Source organism: Aotus nancymaae, unplaced genomic scaffold (genome assembly GCF_030222135.1).
Source record: "Aotus nancymaae isolate 86718 unplaced genomic scaffold, 86718_ANA_hifiasm-v0.15.2.pri h1tg000079l, whole genome shotgun sequence".
In the NCBI taxonomy this organism is placed as follows: domain Eukaryota; kingdom Metazoa; phylum Chordata; class Mammalia; order Primates; family Aotidae; genus Aotus; species Aotus nancymaae.
The window spans coordinates 1,986,857-2,010,045 of NW_026988494.1; the positions used below are offsets into that span (position 1 = coordinate 1,986,857).

Here is a 23,189-nt window from a genome sequence, read left to right on the forward strand (position 1 = left end):
GGTTTCTTGTTAGCTGCTCTCTAAGCAGGAAAGTGACTCGGCCTGACAATATAATTTACATTGCTGTATAAAACTATCTGTGGAAGCCAAGCTAATTTGTGCCAGATTAGGCTATTTGTCTCAGCCACTGTCTAGCAGCACAATCTATCAGAGGGCTGTTTTCAAATATCGCTTTTCAAGCGTGCCCTTGAGAGGCAGAAATTGATTGGGATCTTAGAGAGCAAAATTACAGCAATAACTTAAAAGAAACAATAATTACTGAATCATACCAGTGTCAGCACTCTGCAAAACACGAAATAGCCATCAAACCCCAATCCAATATATTCTGAAGCGAATTTATTGAATGGAAAAAGCAGTTGAGTGAGGGTTTTTCTCCCCCTCCTCCCCTTCCCCTGTACATATGGTTATCTCAAAACCGCAAGTGAATGAGTCGATAATTCTTGTCATTGACTGCTCCATTTTCACGGAGTTAGAGGAGATCCATTAGCCGCCCCCTGCCGCACCATCTCCCTCTCTCTCTCGCTCACTCTCTCCTTCTCTCCATTGCCTCTATTCATTTGCTAGTCTCTGCTCTTCAAGCAAACAAACATGTATAACTAATCATCTGTTAAAATGCAGAGGGCCCCTAATAAATCTCCTCAGTTGAAATACTTTAATGGGTAATTAATTGATCCTGTTCCAGAGGAGTAATAAGATAATAAATTAGACAATATTTCACTCAGTCGTGGCAGGCTCCTAGCTAATGGCGCTGTAGGGCTAAGCTGAAGGATAATAAATTAGCCAGAAATTAACTGCTAAGAGCTTTCTGCAGAGAAATCGGCTGACAAGTGAGTCCCACGTGTGATTCAGGGCTTGATGGGTGCGGTGGCAATCTCGGTGAATATGAACTTATGCTTCGGGAGCGGGTCTGGGGACGGGGCATGCTCAGTGGGCCCTGGCGGGATACTGTCCCCAGCCTGAGAGAGCCTGGTGGGCGACGCCCCAAGTGTGTGCAGCTGACCGTGTCCTTTGCTTGCACACTGACCTGGTTCCTTGGAACTGAAAACTCCTGAACATCATGCCCTCTCGAAAATAGTTTTCCCCCAAGTCATCAGACTTGCTGGGTTTTTATGGATTTCACCTGCAAAACCTGCAGCCACCAAGCTCCATTCACTGCTTCCTCAGCAAATACATAAATAAGGACGGGGTGAGCCCCATATGTTACCAGCGAGGGTGTCACAAAAATTAAGCAGAAAAGAGAGTAGGGAGGGACGGAGTGAATTACATTTTTCAGCATGTGAAAGTATTTGTGTTTGGGTATGATGGAGAAACCTCTTGATTTTATGGAGGAACCTGGGGAGGCTGATGGCTCTCAATAGGCAAGATAGCAAGTTAAACTGGACAGTCAGGTGGGCCTTTTCTTGAGGAAGTAGCAAGTCAGTTTCTCCATGGAGGAAGGGTGTGGCATAAAAGTTCGAGGTTGGAGGAGAACTCAGTTGGTTATCTGATGTGGTTTGAGTTCTTTCTTGCTCTTTACTAAGTAGCTGTGTGACTTTGTGTAGGTTACCTCAATACTCTGAGCTCTGCTGCTTTGCTTATCAGTAAAATGGTGTTGAGATGAATAAATTAAATATGTCTTCGAAACTTCCAGTTCTGTGTCTCATCCACAGGAGAGGCACATTTAATGTTCCTTATGACCTGGGGGGCAGTGGGGAAGGTCATCTTTTATAAGCGAGGGAGATGGCAGACAAGAATATGAGAGGGGGCTGGCAGTGGGAGACAGTGGGTTACTCGACTTAGTCTAGAATAAGAACCTGATCACTTGTACCCCCTCCTGCAGCCTGTCCAAACTGAGGTGAGCTCCCCTTCTGCCAGAATAGTCTCTGGTTGGTAAATGGGGGTGGATTAATCTTCTGAGTCATGGTAACTGTTAGCAGTGTGGTTGAAGGCTTAAATAGCACTTGATTGTTTAAATGAGATAATGTAGATGCTAAAGGATGTGGAGCCCGGAAAGGAGAAAGTCAGGGGGGACTCCCAGGTTCCTGGCTTGGGCTGCAGCTGCAGTGCATGCTGTTTCTGCATCACAGTGGGAGGGAACACTTGTCTTGCCCCAGGGGCCCTGGAAAATGCCTGTGCTGATCTTTGAAGCCTGGAGCTGGGTTTCATTGCTGCTGCTGCTGGAGCCACAGCTGCCTGTGGAGCCTCTTGGTGGCCCCTTCCAGTTCCTCACAGGGTCCTTGAGTACAACAGACCCACACATGCCTTGCTCTTGCCCACACATCTTGTCCTTTGCCTCTTACCCTGGAGTTCTCTGTTGCTGTTTAGGCCTGAAGTGAACACTGTGGGTCCCACTTAGTACTCGGGCACGTGCATCCTTGAAGCACACTGGGGTTAACACCCTGGGGGTGGGGCATACTTTGACCAATAGGAGACAGCCGCCAGCGGGTCTCCTTTTCTCCCCTGCATGGACTCTTTGAAGATGGAGTGGCTTCCCTCGACCTCTTTGAAGATATCGTTTGACACCAAGCAATCAGTTTTCATAAAGGCGTGCTCCTCTGAGCAACGTGCCCCTATTCTCCTGACTCTCTCTCCTTCCCTGCTCCTCCCTTTCCCCCACTCCTGCTTTCCTGAGACCACATTCCCTAATCAAGCACTGACACATGAAGCAACCGAAAAAGAGACAACACCCCTGAACCCCCCACTTGTCCTCGTGACCATCGGGAGCGGTGGCACTGGCACCCCCCATCTTGCGTCAGTCAATGCTCTTCATTTTTCTGGGAGGGCATCTGGCTGGTCAGTGCTTGGAAGACAGGACCCTGCACTCTGTCTTGTGGACTTCAGGGTGGCTGGGAACCACTGTCAGCAGCCCCAGGACTGTGCTTGTTCTGAGGGAGATGCTGGGCCTCCTGAGGGCCTGGCCTGAAGGGTCATAGCAGAACATGTTCAGCTGGGAGCTGCCTGCTGCCTGCCTAAAAGCAACAGGAGTTTCCCAGGTAGAAATGTCCGGGTAGGTGGAGCTCACACAGTAAGGGTCCATTAACTGGTATTTATTTAAAAAAATAAACATGCCTGTAATCTCAGCACTTTAGGAGGCTGAGGTGGGTGGATCACCTGAGGTCAGGAGTTCGAGACCAGTTTGGGCAACATGGTGAAACCCCATCTCTACTAAAAATACAAAAATTAGCCAGGCATGAGGCATGTGCCTGTCTCAGCTATTCAGGAAGCTGAGGCAGAATTGCTTGAACCTGGGAGGCAGAGGTTGCAGTGAGCCGAGATCGAGTCACTGCACTTTAGCCGAAAGAACAAGACTCTGTCTCAAAAAAACCCCCAAAATTCAAAACGAAAAACATGTCCTCCTTCATTCTTTGCTCTTATATGTGGAACAGCTTCCTGACTTACAGCAGCCCATTCTCTTTCAAGCTAGTTTTTTGTACCTTGGGGCCTCAGAACTGGAAGAGAGGTTGAAGCCACTAAACCTAACTTCAGCCTTAGATAAAACAGGCTGGGGGATGAACTGCTGAGCTTGGAGGACCATTTCCAGTATTTGGATCATTAGATACACTTTTTTTTTTTTTTTTAAAACAGGACGACTCACACCTGTAATCTTGGCACTTTGGGACGCTGAGATGAGGATAGCTTGAGGCCAGGAGTTTAAGACCCGCCTGGGCAACATAGTGAGATCCCATCTCTACAAACATAAAACCAAAACAACAACAAAAAATTCTCTTTCCAAGCTCTGAGCTGTGCCCTGTGGAGAAGCACATGGTAAATGTACTTTCTTTTCTCTAGATCATTGACAATCATTATACCACCCCTAAGCCTTCTCTTTTTTTCCGGCTAAACCTGACCGGTTCCTCTAACAATTACAGATGTGCCATAACTCCTTCTTTGTATTGGGAAATAAATGCAAAGAAAAATACCCCAAACCTCTATAGGTGGCTTGATTCATATTCAGAAAATGAACACCCAGGGATGACTCAGATGGATGGTTTTATCTGGAGCTATGACCCGAATCGGTATACCCACTCCCTCCAGAGTAACCGCTCTCCTGACTTCTGTGCAAATCATTCCATTGCTTTTCCTCGTAGATTTATAATTTATATATTTGTTTCCAAACCATATGGTTTGCCCATGTTAAATCTGTATCTGGGTGACATCATCCCTTATGCACACTTTTGTGCCTTTTGTTTTTCTCAATGTTATGTTAATGTGATTTATCCATGTTTTTGCTTACTGGTGTAGCCAGTTCATTTTTAACTGATTTATATAAAGTTGTGTACATTTTACATGCATATGCAGATGTACTTTTATTGACCTGTGATACTTTATGGATTATTCCACGATATGAACGTACCATAATTTACATATGTGTTCTAGCACCGATGAACTTTTGAGCTGTTTCCAGTTTGGGGCCCTTTCGGATAGTACTGTGATGAATATTTATCTAGGTGTACGTGGGCTTGTGTTTCACTAGGATGCATACCTAGAAGCAGAATGCTGAGTCATAGGTCACATGCATCCTCACCTTTATCAAACTGGGGTCCAAAATGCTTGTGTTATATTGCAATGCTATCAGCCGAGTATGCATGTTTCCATGGTAGACCCAAAAGTGTGCTGTGCAGATTCTCCTTCCAGGAAGACTGGAACAGCCTGGATTCCATGGCTATGTGGGGTAGAGGTGGGAAGGCCTGGCCACTGTGCACCACTGTGGGACGATTCTGATGGCAACACTGGCTCCAGAGTGGTCTGTCTGGGTTCCTCTGCCTCTTCCTGCTTCTCCTCTCCATTCATGGGAGTTGATCCCTAATAAACATCTCCTACACCAAACTCTGTCTCAAAGTTCGCTTCCTGGGAACTCAAACTGCAAGGGTTACTGCACTGTTTATCCTTGCCAGCCTTTGATATCAACAGACTTTAAAAATGTATCATCAGTCTGGTGTGTATTTAAGGGTAGCTCATTGTGGTTTTTTCCTTAATTAAAAATTTTAAAATTAAATCCTTAATTAAATATTTTAAACCTTTACAATTATTGAGGTATAATTAACAAACAGTAAAATAATCCCCCTTTTGAAGTGCACAGTTGAATGAGTTTTGACAACTGCATGCTGTCATACCGTCACCACCATAATCAGATGCATTTACATCAGCCCAGGAAGTTCCCTCATGCCCCTTTACAGTCAGTCCCCTGCTCCTGTCACTGATTTGCTTTCTGTTACTAGTTTTCCTTTTCCAGTGGAACCAACTAGAACACACTCTTCTGTGTCTGGTTTCTTTCACTCAGTGGAATGCTTTTGAGATTCATTCATATTGCTGCACACATTGGCAGTTTGTTCCTTTTCATTGCAGAATAGTATTCCATTGCATACACAAATCACAGTTGATTCATTCTCTTATTGATGGGCTTTTGGAGTGTTTCCAGTTTTTGGTAACGATGAACAGAGTTTCTAACACATACAATGAGTCTTTTTGTTGATATGTATTTTCATTACTCTTGAATGGATGTGTAGGGGTGGCATTACTGGGTCATAGGGCTGGTATAATTTTAACTTAATAAGAAATCACCAATGGTTTTCCAAAGTGTTTTTTTTTTTTTAAAATCATTTTAAATTTTACATACTAGCAGTCTGTGAGGGTTCTGGTTGCTTCACATTCTTGCCAACACTTGGTATATTCAGTCTTTTAAATTTTTAGCTATTCTTGGGTGTGTGTGCCTGTGTGCGGTGGTAGCTCATATTTTAATTTACATTTAAATAATGCAGAATGGTGACTAATGATGTTGACCATCTTTTCGTTTGCTTGTTAGCCATTTGTATCTCTTCTTTGGTAAAGTGTCTGTTTAAATATTTTACCCATTTTTAAATTGAATTGTTTACTTAGAATTGATAAGAGTTCTTTATATATGCTGGATACAAGTTCTTTATCAGATATGTATTTTACAAATACTTTCTTCCAGACCATGGCTTGTACTTGTATTTTCTTAAGGGTGTCTTTTAAAGAGAAGTTTTTCCCTGACATCATGGCTCATATCTATAATCTCAGCACTTTGGGAAACTGAGGCAGGAGGATTTCTTGAAGCCAGGAGTTTGAGACCAATCTGGGCAACATAGTGAGACCCTGTCTCTACCAAAAAAAAAAAAATGCTTTTAATTTTGATGAAGTCCAATTTATCATTTTTTTATGCTTTGAGTTTTTTTGTGTCTTATCTAAAAATTATTTGCTTACACCAAATCATGAAGACTTTTTCTTATGTTTTCTTCTAGAAATCTTATAGTTTTATATTTCTTATTATGGTTTGAATTTGTATTTTATTGATTTCTGATGAGAAGGAGCACTTTTCATGTTTATTTGCCATGTGAATTTCCTATTTTATGATGTGTCTAAGCCTTTTGACCATTTTCTGTAAAGTTTTCTTTACCTTACTGACTTTTAGGAATTTTTTTTTTTTTTTTTTTTTTTTTGAGATGGAGTTTCGCTCTTGTTATCCAGGCTGGAGTGCAATGGCGCGATCTCGGCTCACCGCAACCTCCGCCTCCTGGGTTCAGCCAATTCTCCTGCCTCAGCCTCCTGAGTAGCTGAGATTACAGGCACGTGCCACCATGCCCAGCTAATTTTTTGTATTTTTAGTAGAGACGGGGTTTCACTATGTTGACCAGGATGGTCTCGATCTCTTGACCTCATGATCCACCCGCCTCGGCCTCCCAAAATGCTGGGATTACAGGCGTGAGCCACTGCGCCTGGCCCGATTTTTAGGAATTTTTATGTATTTTGGAGAGAGTCTTTTGTTAGTTTTATTCATGATTTATATTTTTTCCCACTCTGAGACTTGCCTTTTTGGTATCTTTATGGTGTCATTTATTGAACAGAAGTTCTTAATTTTAAGGAATTTGAATTTATGTTTTAGTTCCTTTATGATTAGTACTTTCTGTCTCTTGTTTAAGAAATTCTCTCCCTCACTGAGGTCACATATATATATTCCCTGATACCAGAGCTTCTCAACTTTCTCAGTTCATGATGCCCTTGTGTGTCAGTTATTTTTTCATGGAATGCCTGGGTCAAAAGAAATACCCAACATTTCCATTTATTAGGCAGTCAGTTATAAGCAACTTAATAATCATTTATCTTCTAACGACTTGGTAGTCATTTGAAAAAATAAAATTGATTGAAAGAATAATAATGAATGTTTTCATACTTAAATGACCACATTTACTTACTAAGGGGATGTGTTACCTGTTGGGCACTGTACAACTTCTCAAGTTTTAGAGTATGACTGGATATTACCATTCTAACTTCCTATTTCCTATTGATTTTTGTGGGGTGTTTGCTTGTTATTGCAGCAACTGCTGAAAGTCTAGCTTTGCAAAGATTTGATGCCAGATCTTTGAGGGGACCGTTGCTTGATTTAATATTTAAACTGTCTAGAGATAATCATTTATTCAGTGTCTGACAGTGATCCCCGTGTTTTCTTCAAAAATTTAAAATGTGCTATGGCACCACTGTGAGTTCAATGCAGTGTCCTGGGGGAACCTCAGTGAACAGTTTGGGACTGATGGTTTTATATCCTGTGTGAAATACTGTATTGCTATGCTTTTTATACTTAGGTCTTTAATCCATCCTGAATTAGTTTTTGTGTATGGTGTGAGTCAGGCGTGCAATTTCTTTTTTTCCAAATGTATATGTAGTTACTTTAAATCATTTATTGAGAGGTCTGTCGGTTTCTCATTGATCTGCAATAACACCTCTGCCATATATATATATATATATATATATATATATATATAAAAAACATATTTTTTTTCCCAATGACCTCTGAACTTTTATGGCTTCCTGCTCCCCAAAGGTACCCTGCTTCTGCTGGCTTAATGTCTCAGAACTTTGGTGTCATTGGTCTCACACACCACTTTGCCATCCACTATCCAGTGGGTGGTGGTCTTTTGGATGGTTTGCATGAAGCTGCTGCTGTCCAGGCCATCACCAAAATTGAAGTCATCGCTATCATTCAGCAGGCAGCAGTAGCTGGCGACCTCAGCCTCCAGCTTGACCTTGATGTTCAGCAGGGCCTAGTGCTCCTGGGCCTGGCGCTGTCCCTCTGCCTGGGTCTGTGCCAGCTCTGACTCCAGGTGCAGCAGGATCCCATCAAACTGCTCCATCTACAGGGTGTAATAGGCCTCCACCTCCCTCAGGCTGTTCTCCAAGCTGGCCTTCAGATTTCTCATGTAGTCCAGGTCAATCTCCAAGGATTGGACTGTATGTCTCAGCTTTGTGAGAGTCACACTTTGGCAGAGTGCATTTTGACCACTGTGGTGCTTCCTCGATCTGCTGAGATCAGTACTTGTTGAACTCCTCTCAGTTCTTCTGAGCCAGCTCGTCATATTGGGCCCAGATATCTTCACCAGTTTCTGACTGCTTTTTGTTGACCTCCAAACTTCCAAACAGTTGTTTAAAAAATATTTAATACATGTTGTCTGTGAGAGTGTCAGTTCAATACAAATTACTCCATCTTATCACAGAATGGTGCTTAGTATATCTATCTGTCTATCTTGAAATGTTTTTACAAATTCTGATAATTCACTTGTAGATTCTTCTAGCTTTTTAATGTGCACAATAATATTATTGGTGTATAATGACAGTATTATTTTTTCTTTTTCATTCAATATCTTTTTTATTTCTGTGTTTTGCCTTACTGCATGGGCTGGCATCTCTAGTATAGGGTTGAGAAGAAATGGTGATAGATTTGTTTCATGTCTCAGAGGGAAAGTTTTCAAAGTTTAATTATTGAATATTATATTTTCTATACTTTTAAAAATAAATAAAATTTACCATGATAGGTAAATTACTTCTATTTCTTAGCACTAAAAGTATTTTAAATATATAAATGGATATTAGATTTTATCAAGCATTTTTTCTTCATGTGTTGAAATGTTCAAATGTTCTCTTTAATATTTTAGTATGTCAGATGACAACAATTTAATCAACTTTACATTCATGGAATAAATCCAATTTGGTAAGATTTATTATCCTTTTTTACATATTGCTGGATTCACTTTGCTAGTGTTTTGTTAAGGATTTTTGCACCTATGTTTATGAGTGAGATTGGAATATCTATCCTTGTTGACTTTGATGTAAAGATAATGCTAACCTCATGTTGTGTGTTAGGAAGAGGTTGTGTATAATTGAAATGATTTTCTCTCTCTTGAATAATTGGTAGAACTTGTTGGTGAGACCATTTGTCTTTGTAGGCTGTGTTGGTGAAAGATTTTTTTTTTTTTGAGACAGAGTCTTGCTCTGTTGCCCAGACTGGAGTGCAGTGGTGTGATCTTGGCTCACTGCAACTTTCACCTCCCGGGTTCAAGCAATTCTCCTGCCTCAGCCTCCCAAGTAGCTGGGACTACAGGCATGTGCCACCATGCCTGGCTAATTTTTGTATTTTTAGTAGCTACGGAGTTTCACCATATTGGTCAAGGTCAGTCTGGTCTTGAACTCCTGACCTTGTGATTTGCCGACCTCGGCCTCCCAAAGTGCTGGGATTACAGGTGTGAGCCACCTATTTTTTTTTTGAAAGGCCCTTGCATTGTGACCCAGGCTGGAGTGCAGTGGCACAACCACAGCTTATTGTAGCCTCAACTTCCAGGCTCAGGCAATACTGCCATTTTAGTTTCCTGCGTAACTGGGACCACAGGCATGCCACCATGCTTGGCTAATTTTTGTATTTGTTATAGAGACAGGGTTTCACCATATTTTCAGGGTGGTCTCAAACTCCTGAGCTCAAGCAATCTGTCCTCTTCAGCCTTGCAAAGTGCTGGGATTACAAATGTGATCCACCATGCCTGGGCTAGAGAAAGATTTTTGAATCCTCTTTCATTAAAAATTTAATGATCAGAACGTACAAATTTTCTATTTTTCTTGTTTCAGTTCTTGTAAGACATATTTAGACTGGTTATTAGGCTGCTGCCTTTTATTTTCAAGTACATCCTTATAGTTTTTGCTCTGTGCTGCCAGCGCTGGGAGTCTGCAAACAATCTTTCTCCTTTATCGCCTGGCCTCCTGGTGGGTTCTGCAGTTGGGGACTCTAGAAGGAGATGGAAGACAGGAGGAAAGAAGGTACGTCTGCTTCCTTATTTGCTTCTGTACCTATCCATAATGCTTATTGAGACTATTTCAACCTGGAGGCAGCAATTAGTTCTATCCTTCAACTTCTTTCAGCACTCCTAAACCAGCTTATTTTGACCTGTCAGAGGTACCACCAGCAGCTAGGCAATGCCCCCTCTTCTGAGGCCTAAGTCTCAGCTCTCTGGGCTTCCTCTTATGAACTCCTGGGGAACTAGGAACATTCAAGTATGCCCTGTCCTCTGTAGTATGAGCATCTAGAGATTTATGCTGTGAACTTTTAGTTCTGATAACCTTAACCCCGTTCCTTTGTCCCCCAGCTCTTGCAGTAGCTGTTTTTCTCTAGTTATTATCTCTATGATAGTTCACTGTTTTTTTTCTTCATCAGCCCTTTAATACTTTTATAATCAATGGTCTATATTTTTTCTGCTGATATACCTACTGTGGTTTATTTTCCTGATTGGACGCTGACTGGTACAATACTTGAGAATGAAAGTAGTCACAGGAAAAAGACCCTCAAAACTGTGTGGACTTAGTTTAGTTTTCTTGGGACCCTTGAACACAATGCTGAACTCCTTGCCAATGGCAAATGGGCTACTAGGAATTCATAGCATGCAGTGGTAACATGACAAACTGTCAGCTGTGACTGCTTGTGGTAACTACTTATTGTACCAACACGCTGGGAACCAAATAGCTACTGTAGTTGACTAATATGGCAATAATAGTAATATTTATGAGAATCCTGGTATGTAATGGCTGCTTCTAAATGCAGTGGAGAACTTGAAACAGATGACAATGAGGTCAAGTCTTTAAACTTTCATCCCAATGTTCGGACAACTAGGGTACTTCCACAGAGACCTTAGAAGAAATCTCTTTCAATGTACTGGGCCAATCTTGATAAAGATTGTATCTAGAAGAAGGAGGCAGAGCTAGATAGAATAGAAGTCTCCGCCAATTGTCCATCCCACAAGGGCACCATTTTAACAACTATCTGCACAAAAAAAGCACCTTTGTAAGAACAAAAAACCAGGTAAGCATTCATAGTGCATGTTTTTAACTTCATTCACTGAAAGAGGCACTAAAGAGGTAGGAAAAACAGGTTTGAATCACAGATGCCACCCCTCCCCTATCCCCAGGCAGCAGTGGTGTGGTGTAGAGAGCATTTCTGTGTGCTGGGGAGAGGGAGAGGGCAGCAATTGTGAGGCATTGAACTCAGTGCCGCCCTATTATAGTAGAAAGCAAAACTGGTTCAAACTAGAACTTTTCTAGATCTTGTCTAAGATCATGGCAGTATCTCTATGAATCTGAAAGAATCACAGCATTACTGGGCTTTGGGTGTCCCATAAAGCAGACACAGCTCAGATGACAACATTCAAGTTCTTTCAACTATCCAAACTTTCCCAAGAGGGACAGGTACAAATAAACCCAGGCTGCAAAGACTACAACAAATATGTAAATCTTCAATGCCCAGACAAAAATGGACATCTACAGGTATCAAGACCATCCAGAAGAACATGAACTAAATAAGGCACCAGGGATCAATCCTAGAAAAACAGAGATAAGAGACCTTTCAGACAGAAAAAATTAGAATAGCTGCTTTGAGGGAACTCAAAGAAATTTGAGATAACACACAGAAAAAATTCAGAATTGTATCAGATACATTTAACAAAGAGATTAAAATAATTGAAAAGAATCAAGCAGAAATTCTTGAGCTGAAAAATGCAGTTGGCACATCAAAGAATGCATCAGAGTTTTAAAAATAGCAGAATTGATCAAGCAGAAGAAAGAATTAGTGAGCTCGAAGAAAGGTTATTTGAAAATACACAGTCAGAGGAGATAAAAGAACAAATAATAAAAAACAAGGAAGCATGCTTACAGGATATAGAAAATAGTCTCAAAAGGACAAATATAAGAGTTATTGGCCTTAAAGAAGAGGTAGAGAAAGATATGGGTGTAGAAATTTATTCAAAGAGATAATAACAGAGAACTTCCCAAACCTAGAGAAAGTTATCAATACCCAGGTACAAGAAGGTTATAGAACACCAATCAGGTATCCTTTAACCCAAAGGATACCTCAAAGCATTTAATAATCAAACTCCCAAAAGTCAAGGATAAAGGAAATATTCTAAAATCAGCAAGAGAAAAAAAACAAATAACATACAATGGAGATCCAATATGTCTGGTAGCAGACTTTTCAGTGGAAACCTTACAGAGAGTGGTATGACATATTTAAAGTGCTGAAGGCAAAAATCTTTCACCTTAGAACAGTATATTCAATAAAAAATATCCTTCAAACGTGAAGGAGAATACTTTCCCAGATAGATAAAAGCTGAGGGATTTCATCAACACCAGAACTGTGCTACAAGAAATGCTCTTCAATCAGAAAGAAAAGGATGTTAATGAATGGTAAGAAATCATCTGAAGGTATAAAACTCACTAGTAATAGTACGTACCTAGAAAAACAGAATATTATAACATTGTAACTGTGGTGTGTAAACTATTCTTATCTTAAGTAGAAAGGCTACTTTTTAAATTCAGGTCAGACAGAGGCAACAAAAGATGGGGGCTTAGAAGCTTATACTTCAAAATAAATGCAAGATGTTGCTAATTTTTTTCAGCACAAATATAGGTGAAACATATTGCATTGGATTCTAAGGCTGTCAGAACGAAGAGGACAGAATATAAAACTGGATCAAGCAAAGCTGATTTTATTTGTGTACTTACTGGAGATGGTGGATTTAATGCTAGAAGTATTTCTGAAAATTAGTTTACCTGATTGCTTTACTGAAACTTGTACTTCACAATGGCCTGAATTCATGAATTCAGTGAGGTTGAGGTATAATGCACAAAATTAACTCCAAGACTTGACAAGATAGGAATACTGAGATGGAATTATAATATGCAAACTGTATACCCTTCTTCCTCATCCCCTCTACATACATCAAGAAGCCCTAGGATGTAGTACCTTTTTTAAGAGGAAAAATTGGGAAATAGTTTGTGTTAGTAATGGGGATTAGTCCGTTTCACACTGTTGATAAAGACATACCCAAGACTGGGACTAAGAACAGGTTTAATTGAACTTACAGTTCCATATGGCTGGGGAGGCCTCAGAATCATGGCAGGAGGGGAAAGGCTTTTCTTTCATGGTGGCAGCAAGAGAAAATGAGGAAGAAGCAAAAGTGGAAACCCCTGATAAACCCATCGGATCTCGTGAAACTTATTCATTACCACGAGAACAGTATGGGGGAACCACCCCCACGATTCAGATGACCTTTCACTGGGTCCCTCCTAGGACACATGGGAATTATGGGAGTGCAATTCAAGATGAAATTTGGGTGGGGACATAGAGCCAAGCCATATCAAAGAGCATCAGAATCTTTGAAAAGCATTATGGTGACTTCCTTTGTACACACAGGGAGATGTAGCTTCTAGCTGTGCTTCCTGACTTCCATGGGATCCTGGGAAGTTAGTGGCCAAGAGTGGTTCTTAACCACTAGAGGCAAGGTCAACACAATTACTGTAATGGACAGCAAAGACAAAGAGGTAAATGATATGACCTGCTGGGATCTTTGACAGTGCCTGATTACTGTGTTCTTGGGAATTATATAGACATGAAGCCTATTACAATGTTACTTCTTTCATATGACAGAAACACTCTAGATTTGATGTCTAGGAGCTTAATTGGAGTGGACACAGTGGAGTGTCTTAGCTTCCTAATTAGTGCCCAGGCATAAGCCAGATCACAGACCTGAGGCCCTTGATTGAAGGCGAGGCTGGCTCCCTTGGGTAAGAACACACAACAGTGCTATTAGTATATTCTGTAAATATTCCTTCGAGTCTTCCCCAAAGGTACCTTTAGCTATTTACTAGGGCTACTGTGCACTGATGGAAAGGAAATCTTCAGATTTTCAGGGATTTACTAGATACTGAATTGGCTCTGAATTGAAGTGGTTCTGTGACCCACTAGTCAAAGTGGGAACTTCTGGTAATCAGGTGATAAATGAAGTCTTGGCACAAATTCATCTCCTATAGGACTCAGTGGAGCCATAGACTGTCCCTGTAGTCCTCCCCCATCCAGCTCCAGAATATATAAATGGCATAGATGCATCCAGCGACTTGGAATGAGGGGTATTGCTTGCCAACCATCTCTGTGGTTTAGTCGTGCCTCCTCAAATAAACTGGAAGCTCCAGATAATAATAAACCTCACTTAGCTGACTCTATTTTTCCCTAACGCTTGGGGGAGTGCTTTACTATTAGTTATTTAATACTAATAATTTATTGGTAGTAATTTTGTGAACCATGCCAATTTCTTGAAGCATTTAGAAGTAAGCTAACTTGTGGGGTGAGTGGAAGAGAAACTGCTGTTTTAGCTAGAGGAAAAAGTATCTGGCTATGGGAAAGAAACAAAAATCTTTGCTCTGATATTTGCCTTCTAGGGTCTGTTAAATTCAGAAAAGCATTTACTGATATCTCCTCTAATGCAGGGCATGCAATTTATATTGATAGTCTAAAATCTTCAATCTTCATGACATTACTGTGAAGTAGATTTTAAGATCTCTCTTTTATAGCGGAGGAAACTGAGGCTAGGGAAGGTTAAGTGGCTGGTTTTGGGTCACTCAGTATGTGGCAGAACGGGAGTCCAAGCCTGAAATATTAGATGTTTTCCATTGTACCCTGGTTAGATTTTTTTTTTTTTTGGGCAGGAAATTTAAACATTTTTCTTAAACTTTAAATATTACCTTTTATAGAAAAAGTAAATTATTTCTGTCTTGTTGGCAATTATCATTTCAGCTACTACTGTGAACAGAAGGATGAGGAGGAGGAAGAAGAAATTCTTTTCTTTGTAACCCCTGGGCCAAGTGTTGACCTGTGTTGTCTCTCTTTATACTGTATAGCAGACAAAGGTATATAAGGAACATTTAAACATGTCTTTAAAAAACAGAGGATCATAAAATGGAGATCAATCTAAAAGTTTAAAGTAAATTTAATTTGCTTTGTAAGAAATGGCTTTCACTCCATGGCTTTAGTCCTTGCTCTTAGGGAATTTCTCCCTCATGCTTTTTGGCCCTTTTCATGGGATGTCTGCAGCTTGCTCTCATACCCTAGAAAGCTCTTTCAAGCATTTACCACCTCTACCTTAATCCCTGCTGTAGCCCGCCTCCAAGATATGAAGCTGAGAGACAAGCAGGGACCTTTAGGAACAAAGGCCTTATGAAGGGAAGCCTGCTTCCCACCTGCTCCTTCCTGACTGGGGTCTTCCCAGTTCCTCAATCTTCCCCAACCAGGGGGTGTGATCTCGAAGACCCAGTTAGGAAAAGCTATCTTAATGTAACTCGAGAACTCACACAACTCATATAAATCTACACACACCCTGTAAAGGATGCTTTTGTGCCTTGCCACACTCTTTGTCATAATATTCTATAAGGGGAGGTCTGTCACTTCTTAGGGTCAAGGACACTGAAATGGCTTAATTTGGACCAGATTCTCCTAGAGCATAAACTATTTCCTAAGAGTATGCTAAGATAGCTTGGAGCCGTACTGACTTTTTAGGTCCATTAGGAACCCATTTATCTTTGAAGCTTTAATATAGTAGATTCAAGACCAGAGTCCTCTTTGGCTTTATAGACCATCAGTGGAGCTCAGTGGAATGTTCCTGTTAGGTCCAGTGAATAGGCAAGGGAATGACAGAAAGAAAAACATGGAAAAGTGACCGTAAGAAAGACAAAGGAAAAAAGAGAAATAATAGGAATAAATGACTAACAATAGAGTGCAAGGGTGTATTCTTATTCTGACTCTTATTCTGATAAATCAGTAAAGACCTAATTATAAGAAGTGAGAAGGCTGGGTGCGATGGCTCGCGCCTGTAATCCCAGCACTTTGGGAGGTAGAGGTGGATGGATCACAAGGTCAGGAGTTCAAGACCAGCCTGGCCAATATGGTGAAACCCCATCTCTTCTAAAAATACAAAAATTAGCTAGGTGTGGTGGTGCGCACCTGTAGTCTCAGCTACTATGGAGGCTGAGGCAGAAGAATCACTTGAACTTGGGAGGCAGAGGTTGCAGGGAGCCAAGATCATGCCACTGCCTTGGTTATAACTCCAGCCTAGGTTACAGAGTGAGACTCCATCTCAAAAAAAAAAAAAAAAAAAAGTGAGAAAAGCACAATAATAGACAAATACACAGAGGTTTGAGAGCTAGGGCACTGGGTGATGGCAAAGGATGATTTCCTGTAGTTGTCATATTAGTTGCATCTCCAAAAAAAGTGTAAAGAAGGGCAGAAGACCCTCCAGGATGGTGGCAGGCATGGGCAAAGGTAGAAAGCCATGAAAGCAGGAGGGGGTGAGATTCTTATTGTGTGTGGGAGCCACATCTAGATGACCTCCCACGCCCATGCCTGTTCTCTTTGTTATATTCTTTTGGAAGAAATCATTTGTGGCTCACCCAAACATCTGTTCTTGCCTTCCACTGTAATAACAGGTCCTCATGTTTTACAAGGCACTTATGTTGTCTCTCTTGCAGCCATGTGTGGCCTTGTTACTAAGTGTTGGCCAGTGAGATGTAAGTGGAGATACTGTGTGGGACTTCTGGGCAGGCTTCTTGAAGGGAGCTGGTTCAGCTTGGAGGGACTCGTCTTGCTGCCTTTTCTTCTCCTGGCCTAGAATAGAGATGTGGTGACTTGAGCTCCACAGCTGTCTTGGATCCTGAGATGGCCTGGAGGGTGGACATCATTAGCTAGGATATGGAAGTAGAATTATTGAGTCTTTTGTTTTGCTGAACATGGTATACAAGTTGAGCCAGAGCTGTATTTCTTGGGATGACAAGGTTTTAAAGGCTGTGTGAGGGAAGGGTAGAGAGAGAAACAGAAAGCTCTTAGAAAACAGTGTGGGGCCATCCACTGTTACTCCAGAATGTCCCCTGGAGGTCTCATGAGGAGGTTAATAGAATAATGCATTTAAGAAAAACAGATCTTTTCTTGGGGATATGTGCTAGGTGGGGGAGATTGTGAGTGAAGTAAAAAAACAAGTAAGAAAATTAAGCCAAAAAGCAAGTTTCTGTAAAACTTGATCTAACCCCAAATCCCTTGCTTTTTCCATAGAACATACAAGAGGAGGCCCCTGTTGATTTGGAGGATGAGTGAGAGTTGAGATATCATAGCCATATCAGTGCCTTGAACCTTCCTAAGGGCATCACAGGGACCTGGTTTGCTTCCAGAATCAGACTTATCTCTGAGAATGGCTAGCTAATTTGATGGGACTTTTTTTTTTTTTTTTTTTTTTTTTTTGAGATGGAGTCTTGCTCTGTTGCCTAGGCTGAAGTGCAGTAGTGTGATCTCAGCTCACTGCAGCCTCTGCTTCCTGCATTTAAGTGATTCTCCTGCCTCAGCCTCCTGAGTAGCTGGGATTACAGGTGCGTGCCACCACATCTGGCTAATTTTTGTATTTTTAATAGAGATGGGGTTTCACCGTGTTGATCAGGCTGGTCGCGAACTCCTGACCTCATGATCCACCTGCCTTGGCCTCCCAAAGTGATGGGATTACAGGCGTGAGCCACTGTGCCCGGCCCAGGACTATTTTTTTTTGACCTTTTGTTTCAGTAGAAGAGTATTATCTGCTTGTGTTCAAATAGCTCTTTCCCTAACTTTCCAATCACTTTCTTTGGTCTTGATAGATTTATCCCATGGATAACTTGGTGAAATCACAAACATCCTAAGAGTTTGCCTCCAAGCTTCCAAAAGGAGTTAGGGAATGTCTTGTCAGTTATTCCATTAAAAACTGGTGTGTGTGTGTGTGTGTGTGTGTGTGTGTGTTGTATTGTGTGATATCTATATGAGAGAGAAAGAATCAAAGGAATTTAAGGTTCTGCTATAAAACTGTGGAGCCCTGGCCCTGGAGGCCTTCATCCCTGATGTTTACTTCCTGAGAGGCAGGATTTCCTAGCTACTATTTTAGCCTGCTAATGCCAGGTTCTGCCAGTCCTGTGACTTTGCCTTGGAAAAGAACCTTCCCAGCTCTTCGTTTTTGTTGTCTTCTGGGTTTGAGGAAAAGCCTAACAAATCAGGCCTGGAGGGCCATCTAGGAGCTACCGGCAACTTGCTTTGCATTTATTCTTTATTCTTTCTTTTCTTTGAGCTCGTGCTCAAACGTTGCCTTATTAAGGAAGGCTTCTTTGTTTACTCTGATCTCCTAACACTGCGAATGTCCTTTCTTCCATATTATTCTCCAAAGCATGTATCAAATTTGGATATAAAGCACATTTGGGCTGGGTGCGATGGCTCACTCCTGTAATCCCAGCACTTTGGGAGGCTGAGGTGGGCAGATCACTTGAGATCAGGAGTTTGAGACAAGCCTGGCCAACATGGTGAAAACCTGTCTCTATTAAAAACACAAAAATTAGCCAGGGAAGGTGGTGCACGCCTGTAATCCTAGCTACTTGGGAGGCTGAGACAGGAGAATTGCTTGAACCCAGGAGGCAGAGGTTGCAGTGAGCCAAGATTGTACCGCTGTATTCCAGCCTGGACAACAGAGTGAGACTCTGTCTCAAAAAGAAAAAAGCACATTTGACCCACTTACTTCATTGTCAAGTATCCCTTTACTTGAATGTAAACCCTATAATGGCAGGTATTTTATCTGTTTTGTTCCCTGATATGACCCTAGTGCCTAGGACAATGCCTGATACGTAGTAGACACTCAATACATTTTTACTAAATGCCATGGTTTGTTCCCAGCTATCCATTGGCAAAAGGTATTGGTTAATGGATAATCTGGTCATTAGGATCATATGGATATCCAGAGTTAGCAGAGAATAATTCCCATTTTCTCTTTGGAGAGGGCCATGGTAAGAATTTTTGGCTTTTTCTCCATTTCAAGTTCACACTCACCTTTTTCTTTTCAGCTCCTACCAATTTGGTGTTTTAGGACAACAGCCTTTTCTCACCATGTTCTGTGTAAACTCTTGCTATCTTATCAGGAACCTCTTTATGAGGTTCCAGCAGAGAAAATAACCTTATAACCTCTATAAAGCAACATCACTGAGCATGTAGGGGAGTGAGAAGAACCCTGGAGTGTCAAGAGACTTAGGTCTCAGTTTTCACCATGCAGAGACTTAATTCTAAGTCTTGAACACCTAATTCAACCCAGTATACCTTTGCCATTCACACATTTATTGTTTGTGAACAACTTTGAAGATGCATAATGTGTGATACAATTTGTCATTTTGTTGAGGTTTGAATTTGAGCTGCCTTCAGTCTTGGATACACATTTCTTAACTGTATAGCTAAAAAGTAGCAGGAACCAATTTGAACAGGCTGAAGAAGAAACTGGCTTAAGTAGGAAAGAGATGCATGGCTGGATACAACTGAAAGACTCAAGAACCAGGTTCTCAGGGTCTATTCATTAGAATTTAAAATTCTTCTCGTGCCATCCTTTCTTCAGTGGCTGTTGTTTGAGTGCGTTTTATGACTTTAGTGCTAGCTAAGAGGTCATGACAGATAAAGAGAAGCTTAGACACCGTCTTTGTTCTCAAGGAGCTTATTGTCTAGTTGAGGGACAAGACTCTCTCTCCCCTGCTACAATGAACACCAAGAGCATGTAGCCGACTGAGCTCAATAGTCCTGGGACTATTTCGCATCATTGTGACATAGCTGTGCCCTGAGGTAAACTCAGGTAGTTTTCTTCCAAGAGAGAATAATGTTTTATTATTTTTTTCCTTCTAGAAACTATAGAGTTTGCTTCAGAGCTAGAAGGAAAGATGAGAGGAACAGAATGAACAAAATATTGGAAATGTGAACGAGTCTAGTAGTGGAAATGTAGAGCAAAGAGATGACAACAGAGAATTCCCACTAGAGGGAAGGTTCCAGGCTCGGCAGGAGTGAGCAAGAAGGTATGCCCAGCAGGGGGAGGACTTAAAATGCCAGGCCATGAGTTTAAGCCTAATAGGTCAACTGGAGTCACTGTAGATCTTTTTTTTTTTTAAGATTTATAAACTTCTAATGTTTCATTTATACAAACATACATATATATGTGCATATAACAAATAAAGAATAAAACAAACATCTGTGTCCTCTCTATTCCACTTAAAAATTAGAACATAACCAATACTTTTGAATTCCTTCTGTGTTCCTCTTCTGTATGTTTCCTATTCCCCAAGAGTGATCATTATTCTGAATTATATATTCATTATTCTCTTGCCTTTGGGTTTAATTTTACTATGTGTATATTAAGTTTCATATAATTTTAAATTATATATATAGATTAATTTCTGCCTTGCTATTTCATGCTATTAATCTGACTTTTTCTATGTTTTGTTTCTCTCCCACCCTTCGTGCCTTCTTTGGGGTTGTTTGTTGTTCATTTTTATTTCCTTTTACTGGTTTGGAAATTATTCATTCCATTAATATTTATTTAAAGATAAACATTTACATTTTATTATGTACACTTTAACAGTCTAAAATCTATTAGTATCTTAACTCCAATTTTCTCAAGTACAAGGATGTTGGAATGCTTTATCTCACATTACCCCATCCTCTTCAGCATTGTCCAGATATTTTCTTTTTAAACATACCAAATAGATATTATCACTTTTGTTTTATTTAGTCAATATGTGTTTAGACTTATATACATGTTATATTTTCATTGTTCAAAGTTTCTTCTGGCATTGATAACCTTCTTTCTGAGGTTATTTCACTTCTTACAGCAAATTCTTTAGTGAGAATATCTTTACAGTAAACTATTTTATTTTATTTTTTAATCTGATAGGAACTTTGAATATGGGTTTTCTGGATAGACTGTCCATAGTTGACAGTTACTTTTTCCTGGCACATTGAAGATATTATTCCATTATATTTTGACTTCCATTGTCACAAGTGAGAAGTCTGTTGTTAGTCTAGTTATTGATTTCTTTTTTGCATTTTTATTTTTGACAATCAGTCTTTTGTGTGTTGTGTGTTTAAAACATTTTTATTTTCTTTTCTCTTCTGCAGTTTCACTACAATGTTTATAGGAATGCATTATGTTTTATTTAAACTACTTCATATAATTCTGGTTTTTGTATGAATGTATATCTTTCACAAATTTTAGAAATTTCTTGTTATTTTTCATTGAATTATTCCTTTGAATATTGCCTCGCTCTCATTCACTATTTCTGTAACTTCAATTACATATGTGTTATATAAATTCTAATTCTATCCTTCATGTTTCTTGACTTTACCTTCCTTTCTGTCTATGCTGAGTTCTATATAACTTGTCAGCTCTCTTCCATTTCATAAATTTATTTCTCAAGGGTGTCTAAAATGATGTTAAAACCTTTCTTTGAGTTTTTAATTTCAATGATTGTATTTTTCATTTTAGTTAAAAAATTTGTCTTGTCATGTTTTGATACTCTCTGATACCTTGTCCATTTTCCCAGTTTAATCTCTTTCCTTTAAATAATTTCATAATTAGTTATATTCAGTAACCCAGTATTGAAATCTGTTGGTGGGCATAAATTTGGTGTTTGTCATTTCTGCTGATGCTAGCTTATGGTAGCTTGTTACTTTTCATTAGTGAAATTTTTACTTGGGCTCTTATTTGATTGAACATAATTTGTGGGAGTTGAGTTGAGGACTTTGTGTTTTTTTTCTCCCTCAAGAAATCTGCTTCTGTTTGAAATTGGGAGCACTATCAAAACAGGTCGATTTTAGTTTCTCAGATTGCATTTTCTTCCATATGAGCAGTACAAATTCAAACTCCTGATATCCCAGTGAGAACAGATCTAGGTTACACATTATAAGGGAAAACTATTTATATATATTTCCATCAGAGCTACCACAGAGACAGTTTTCCTTTGTTAGAAGGCTGCTTTTTTTCAATTTGCCCTTTCAATGATGATGTATATTTTTGTGGAGGCCTTAGTAAGTTTAACTCCTTGACCTTGCGTGAGGCCAAAGCCTGGCCTCCCATTTCCCATTCACATCAAAACCGCATTGTATTAGGGTTCTCTAGAAGGACAGGACTGATAGGATAGATGTATATATGAAAGGGAGTTTATTAAGGAGTAGTGACTCACACGATCACAAGGTGAAGTCCAACAATAGGTTGTCTGCAAGCTGAGGAGCAAGAAAGCCGGTCCAACTCCCAAAACCTCAAAAGTGAGGAAGCCAACAGTGCAGCCTTCAGTCTGTGACCAAAGGCTTGAGAGCCCCTGGCAAACCACTGGTGTAAGTCCACGAGTCCAAAAACTGAAGAGCTTGGAGTCCGATGTTCAAGGTCAGGAAGGCATTTAGCACAAAAGAAAGATGGAGGCCAGTCTAGCCTTTCCATGTTCTTCGTCTGCTTTTATTCTTCTGCCTGTCCCAGTTACTGACTCAAGCGTTAATCTCCTTTGGCAACATCCTCACAGACACTCCCAGGAACAATACTTTGCATCCTTCAATCCAATCAAGTTGATACTCAGTGCTAACTATCACACATATTAATCTCCAAAACTCTAGGTTTCTGACATCTGCTTCCAAGGTATCACTTACCACTCCTGTTTCCACTCACTCTTTGCTTGTGTATGTAAGTATGTGGCCCTTGCTGACTTCCGTTATGTTCTTAAAAACACAGAAATGTATTTAAAAGTGTGTTTGCATGATTTATCCAGTACTTAAGTGTTAGGATCAGAAGATATTTTCAGAATGTTCAGCCTGCTATATTATCAGAAGTAAAAGTGCCATTGTAGACTCTTTGAAGGAAGTTAACATGGAAGAAAGAAAAGTCCTGGATTAAGAGTCAGAAGAGGTCTTAGTTTAGTTACCCTGAATTAGACCTGGAAACAAATCTCCTAGGAAGCACATAAGGGGGTGAGAAATGTAACAGCTGTGGAAGAGAAGCCGAGGAAGATATACGAATCTTTGGTTTCTGCTTTGGGATTGATTCTCAACCCTGCTGGATCTCTCTGTGGATCCATCCAGAATGGGCCTCAGAATTGTCTTCCTAAGGGATGGAGAAGTGTAATACGTATACACCAGTTCCCATTTCCTACTGGTGAGAGGTGTTCTAGATAGTGTTGAATCCTTGGTTATTTCTGGACTGCCCTGCACAGGAGCTGAGCAGTTTCCCAGGTACTAGAGAAAGCCCTCAGGCAGAGAA

The 23,189-nt window shown here is 40.4% G+C and overlaps 1 long non-coding RNA gene across 4 annotated transcripts in view; it reads left to right on the forward strand.

The window, feature by feature from the left end:
* LOC110569317 (uncharacterized) overlaps positions 1-23,189 on the forward strand; it is a 324,713-nt gene that overhangs the window by 289,503 nt on the left and 12,021 nt on the right. For all 4 annotated transcript variants that reach the window (XR_010339588.1, XR_010339589.1, XR_010339585.1 and 1 more), the window contains exon 4: positions 19,796-19,962. This is a non-coding gene — a long non-coding RNA (uncharacterized LOC110569317). The remainder of the gene's footprint in view (positions 1-19,795; positions 19,963-23,189) is intronic.